Source organism: Gossypium hirsutum, chromosome A01 (genome assembly GCF_007990345.1).
Source record: "Gossypium hirsutum isolate 1008001.06 chromosome A01, Gossypium_hirsutum_v2.1, whole genome shotgun sequence".
Lineage (NCBI taxonomy): Eukaryota > Viridiplantae > Streptophyta > Magnoliopsida > Malvales > Malvaceae > Gossypium > Gossypium hirsutum.
The window spans coordinates 95,960,744-95,967,995 of NC_053424.1; the positions used below are offsets into that span (position 1 = coordinate 95,960,744).

A 7,252-nucleotide genomic window follows, 5' to 3' on the forward strand; every position below is an offset into this window, starting at 1 on the left:
TGAAAGGATTGAGTACTCAATAATTCAGTGTATGCTCTATTGTGGTTATCAAGTCAAAGAATTTTGTGACATGTTAAATCCCCTAATATGCTTAAAAATAAAAAGAAAAAAGAAAAAAAACTCAAATACAAATAAATATTTTTGAAGCCTTAGAGAAAAAGGGGCTACAAAGTAACTTGAGTTTAGGTACAAATGAACTGAGTAAATTGAGAGATGTTCATTATAGCTAGAAACCACACATGAGTAATTAGGAAAAAAAAATTTAGGGAGCAATTTTTTACACTACCTTTGTTGAGCAAACCTTTGAAACTTGAACAAGTTCTGAGAGATAGATTGATGAAAACTAAAGTATATATTGTTCTTTAAATGGACTGGCAGTACAAGGTGGTTATGTGCATAGGCAAAAGTCATTGAATTCATGCATATTTTTCTTAAAGACAAGCAATAACTCAGGTTTGGAGGTGTGATAACTTTTGAAAAAAGTTTTATTTGATACTTTTAGATCTAGTTAATTGCTTGTACTTAGGTACATTTAGCTGCATTCTAGGACATTTCATTAGTATTTTTCTTATTTTAGCATTACATTAAGAGTTTGGACTGTACTTAAACATTAGTTATTTTTAATTTCTTGTGGAAGGGTTGTGTGTGGTGGTGGATTGGCAGATGCAGGTTCAGGAACGAAAGTAAAGGAGTGAAGGATTGCTAGGGCAAGGGGTTGGACAGTTTGCCAATAGAACTACCGTTGCAATACTGGGAATATGTCCAGTCAACATTCAAAGCATACCGGTCATAGGCCAGTTGAACTTGTATCAGATATATCAACCTAAAAAAGATGGAAAAATCATGGGCTGTTGCGTTTACCGTAGGGAAAATGATTATAAAATCCAAAGAAGGAAACCCTAGAAGGGGTAGAGAAAAACAAAGAGAAGAAAAAAGGGTAGTGGCTGAATAGAAGAGGCAGACGAAGGCAGTCCCTCTTAGCCATAACAGGACACTGCATCGCTAAAGTATGGGATGGATAAGTAGAAGCTATCTTCCCAAAGTTCTTTCGTTATTTCTTGATTACTCTTCATGAATTGATTTAATGAAAATGGTGTTGAATGATGTTGAATGATACTTTGATTTGAATTTTAATTGCCAACTCATGAGCTAGATCTTATAGGGTTGGAATTACTTGATGAAACTCTTATTTTCTTTAATTACTGAAGCGTAGATTTGCTTTAATACACTATTTCATTCAATGGATTTTTTACAAAATTGTATGTTTGCAAACTTTAGACATAGATGGATGTACAACATGTTCACTAAATTAATCTAAATCTGATAAGGTTAGGTTAGTGAGATTGAAATTGAATGATATGAGTGAGTGTTCAACGGAATACGTGTAGTAGCCTCTAGACATAAAGCAACATTCATATGGAAAGGAATAAAAGCAGTGCAGGGTACCTTGCTAAAAGCCTATAGACATATATTGCTTAAGGCAAGGTAACTTGAGGTCTTGTTCTCGAAATAAGAATGCATTTTAGAACTTTTTTTAGCAGTAGATTGAGTATGGTTTTGCCAAAGCATTACTGTCAGTAAGGGTAGATTCTTAGTAATCCCAACCTTCCAAATCAACATCATAAACCCTCTATCCTTTGCCATAATATCTTTTCCATATGCATTTTTAGTTTTTTATTTGTTCATTTGCATATTATTCACGTAATTATTCTTGAATTTGTCATTGCATTCTTACTCTTGTCTTGTTATAACATTTTTCATTATTTATCAGTTACACATATTGCACACATCAATATTCCTTCAAATTACCACTGCATTCTTACTATTATTTTTGTCATAACATTAATCATACCTCACTCTAATAACTTAACCAAATTATACAATTCTAACCCCTTGGAGATGATCCCACTTATCACTTTATTACTTGATTCAACGTGTATACTTTCACAATCCGCATATCATTTCACATGCGACAATCGCCTTGCATTAACGCACATCTAATGCCAGTATAAGATGCGTACACCACATAATATTTTCTTGATTCGAGCTGAATTAACACAAGATCTTGGGTTAACATAGCCTTAAGCTTTTCGAAGCTAGACTATTGCTCACCTATCCATTTAAAAGGAGCCTCTTTTCTCAACAATTTAGTTTGGGCGCGATTATTAAGGAAAACCCTTTGACAAACCTTCTATCTTCTTTGGATCTACTTGGATACCTTTTGTGGATACTTGGAACCACAGAAATGTGCAACTGTACATAATCGCAACAAGTAATAAAGTGACAAGTAAATATCGAGTTATCATACCCACAAGGACTATGAAAAGAATTATTTATTAAAGCAATTAAAAACACTTTGGTGAAGAAAAATATTTTGATTTGAGAAGGTGATTATAAACTAAGATTTTAAGTAAAATAAATAAAAATAAAATAAAAGTTCCAATGCACGATTCCAAAAGATGACTTTAATCAATATGACATAATTATGCTAGATTAATTACATTTCTTAACTTAGAATTACTAAATTCATGTTCATGTTGCTACGAATAAATTCACGGCAACTTGGTAATTTGCTAACTTATGCACATACTCACCTAAAAAAATCCATTTATCTCTTGACTATATCTTTATGTCAATTCAACAGATTAAACAAATTTTAATAAGCAAATGTGTTAATGCACATACATACTTATGAAATTAAAATAATCTCTTGTACATATCTCTATGCCAATTCAAACAATTAATTCAATCTCATTAGCACATAAGAGATTATGTGAGGTAACAATGTATTCCTACCTTGAAACAGTTTAATCACAATAATCTTGCAAGTTATGCAAGGCTAATGTATCGTTAGATACCGTTGCTAATTTAACCCTCAGCTACCTTAGATGATTAAACATGCACTGATTAAGTATTGTGTTAATTAATTACAATTTCAATCCGTTTAAATAATTAATTCATTAGTTACGTTACAATTAGAATGCAAGAATAACTTAGTCATGGTTTTACTTAATCAAACATCTTACCAAGGCCTATAACAACACAAACACAATTTTAATAAATTAAGTGGACAAAATGCAATCTAACATGAATTGAATTTTAGCAATATTAATTAAATTAAACATATCAACATCACAATTATTCATAGACATGTTCATACAACAACAATAAAATTAAAAGGAACAATAATCAAACCTGGTGTTTCTCTGAGGCTTGACTAGTTTGCTCCGCTCCTCCTTCTCCGCTTGTTCTTGTTGAACCAAGGCTTCCATGAACACTTGAATGCTTCTTAAAATGGTAATTTAAGGACTCTTTTACAAGAGGAGAAATTGACAAAGGAATGGGGAAGAAAATGAAGAACAACAAAAGGGGATTGAAGAGAGAAAGTGAGAGAGAAGTGAAAGGATGAGAGTTTTTGAGATGTGTTTGAAATGAGCAGCTAAGGGGGGCATTTATAGGTTGTGTAGGCTGCTCAAAATAAAAAAATTAGCAGCCATAGAGGTCCCCATGGCCGGCCACACATGTGTCAAGTTTGAAGGTTTCAAACTTGTTATTTTAAGGTATGGACAGATCTAGAAAGGCATAAATAGTGGAGGGGTTTGAATGCAAATTGAAGGAGTCTTCAATGGATATTTTGCAAGCCAAGTAATCAGCTAAAAAAGCTGATTGAGTCAGCATGTGGGACGGTTTTGGGTAGCCCAGTGCTCGGTTAGATCGATTTTCTCAGTTTAGCTCAATTGGGCCTTTTTAATTAACTAATAATAATTTATTTAACCCAAATTAAATTGAATTAAAATTAAAATTAATTATATTATGAATTAATATTCATAATTTGGACCGTCTTAGGCTAAAAAATTAATTTTCCTTGATGCTTCATAATTCTTTCTCCGTTTTGCGCTTCTAATAGTGTCCACCGAGCCATTTTTTGCCCTTTGTGCAAATCTATCTAAAATAATCAAAATTTAATATAAAATTAATTAAAATTCAACATGTTAATAATTTGAGTGAAATTTAATTATTTCATAATAATTATATATTTTTCGACTAGAATTTTACCGAAACTGCATGAATTTGAGTTAAAAAGGGCATGAAAAAGTGTGTATATTTTCATGTTTCCAATACCACCAAACCCAAAAACATAACTTGGTTAAGCTAGAATTCACATTTACTTAACTTAGCATATAGTTTCTTTTCATGGAGGATTTAATGGACCTTCCTAAAGTGCTCATCATGTTGGGGTTCAGTTTTGGAATCAACTAAGATATCATCAATAAAAAAAAAAGCAATGATCTAATCAAAGAAGGGTTGAAACACTCAGTTTATCATATTCATAAAGGCGATAGGAGCTTTGGTTAAATCGAATGGCATTACAAGGAATTCATAGTGGCCATAAAAAGTTCTAAATGCAATTTTGGACACATTCGCCACCTTCACCTTAAGTTGATAAATCTTGACCTTAGATCTAGTTTGGAAAACATGGTTGCAACTCTAAATTGATCAAATAGGTTGTCTATCCTAGGTAGTAGATATTTATTTTGACATGATTATCAAAAATACCATCAACATTTATGGGTTTTTGGGTTTGATCCCTTAACCTTTTTTATTGAAACCCTCAATGTTACTATTTTTTAGAAATCAACGCAATTTTAATGATAAATGTTAGTTGGCCGTTAGTCAAACAAGAGGTCTACGAAGTAGCTTATGTGGCATGCCACATAAGCATGATGTTGTAGATGATATCATCTACAAAAAGGTTGTCATTAGGCAAAATGATGTCATAGATGGCGGAGGTGGTAAAGGCCTCGCTGACAAACAATTCCTCTTATCATCAAAATCATGTAACCCCAAACAAACTGGTGATTCTTCGATGAAGAAACTATATGAAAACGTAAAATTCTCCGACTTCGACAATAGACAAATACTCGCTGGAAACTTCCCAGACAACATATTATGTGCCATATTAAGCTGTTCAATACTCACCATTCTCCCAATTTGCTCTGGCAAAGTACCAATAACTGATTAAAGTTAACATCAAATACAGTAACAATTTTCAGCCCCCCAATTTGCCCTGAGAAACAAGATCAAAATCTATTGTTCATTAAAATAATAATGTTATTAGCCAAAATAATAACAAAAATTGGTGAGTTACCAAATTTATCCGGTAGATTAAATCTAAACTGATTATAATTAATAAAAATAACATCCAAATCTTTATCAAAAAGCTCTTTAGGTACAGTTCCTTCAAATTCATTAAACCTCAAATCCAAAAATTTAAGTAGAGGAAGCTTAAAAATCACTTCAGGGAACCTATTGGCAAATTGATTGTTGCTAAGATCCAACTCGAACATCAACTTCAACATTATAAACTTATGTGAAATCGTACAACAAAATGGTTTTGAATTGATATGAAATAATTCCATATCGATGAGTAACCCAAGCTCCTCCAACAAGTATCTGACGATATCTCCATGGTTTAAATCAATACCAATGACGGTTCTGATTCTCTTGTTATCAAGTGTTAGAGCATAGTAAACACCGATCTAATAACTATTGTTAAAACCTAAACCTAATGTGACATACTCGACCTTATGAATCCATGATCCAATAACTCTTGTAATTGCACCTTTAGCTCCTTAAGCTCATTAAGTGCTATGTGGTGAGGAGCAATGGACACCAGACTATCCCAGGCAGTAACTCGATCCCAAAATCAACCTTGCGCTCTAGAGGTAACTAGGAAACTCCTCTAGGACGACATCGGGAAACTCCCTCACTACACAGATGTATGCCAAATAAGCCTCGCATCCCTTACAAACCAACCTTTTGGCCACTAAAGCAAAGATCACATTGGAAAAGTAATCCCGACACTCCATAATCATAATTATCTTCTTTCCATTCAGAGTTCTCAAAATAACCCGTTTCGTATCACAGATTAAATTTACTTAGTGCTCTTTCAACCAATCCATGCCCAAATAAGATCAAATTCTCCAAAAGATAGCTCTATCAAGTCTGCTAGAAACATCTCTCCCTGAATTTCTTAGGGACATCTCCTATAAATTTTGTTTACATACACAGACTGTCCTAGGGGACTAAGTACAATTTTATCACTAACAATTTCTTCTACCATAATTCTCAATTCATCAGACATAGAGTAGACTGTTGAGAAATGTGTCTATATTGTAGTAAATATGTAACTATTTTCTATTTATTTAAAAGAAGAATAAATAAATTTAATTTCATATTTCACTATTATGTATTTTGTATTCATGTATTTTATATTTTGCATGCATAACAAAATTGTGACAAGCAAATATTAGCTCATTGATTGTCTAAAGTTCAAACTGAAGATAAGTGGCATTATAAAGAAAGTTCACATTGTGAGAAAGATGACTTACTTTAGTGGATAATCTAAATAAGTCTACAATCCCGCAAAAGAATCAAAGTAAGCATTTGATTCAAATACTGGGAAAGATTATTATGTCATCTACAATTCTAATTGGGGAGATGGCTACTCTTGGCTATCAAAGCAGTTGACTCCACAAGTATTGACATAAATGTATTCATTGGTAGAATGGTACATTGGACTAGACCCAAGATAAATTAATTCTAAATCCATTTGTGAATTAACTCACTTGTGATGTTCATGGTATGATTTACCCAAATCCTAAGCTAGTCACTGACCATGTGTATGTAACTTATATGCTTTGATATAAGTGGAGGCTTATGCTTCAAAGATGATCAAGCCGAAAGTCGGTATGTTGGGTACATGACTTGTGTATGGCATAGCTTTACTAGCAATACTGGAATTCATAGCTCAATTAAAGAGTTAATGATATCTTCTCATTGGCATTGTGTGGATTGATAAATATGGAACATAGCCACGGGTTGCTTGTTCTCGAACGAGTAATTTATCATAGTCATTTGTTGATAGTGATCATATTAATCATTAAACAGATACAATGGTGACAATGAGATAAAATAGTATTGTATTAAGTGAATGGATTAACTCAAAGGAATCAAGGATATCATATAAGGGTAACACACAATGACGAGGTCATTGGATAAAGCAGTTGGATGCATTGCTTTCGTAAAGAGTATAGAATAAGGAGTTTTCAATCATGGTACTTCTTGTGGATTAACTCCATGATTAAATAATTGTGAATTACTGAAATGATGTTTCTAGACATAATTACAATCACTAGAGCCTAATTGCATCTGTCTGATTAGTCCCTCCGCTAGCTCAACAAAAGCTCGA

General features: G+C 32.8%; 1 pseudogene; it reads right to left on the bottom strand.

Moving 5' to 3' along the window:
• Nucleotides 1-1,458: 1,458 nt before the first annotated feature.
• On the bottom strand, nucleotides 1,459-5,870 carry LOC121216020 (leucine-rich repeat extensin-like protein 4; annotated as a pseudogene).
• Nucleotides 5,871-7,252: the final 1,382 nt, after the last annotated feature.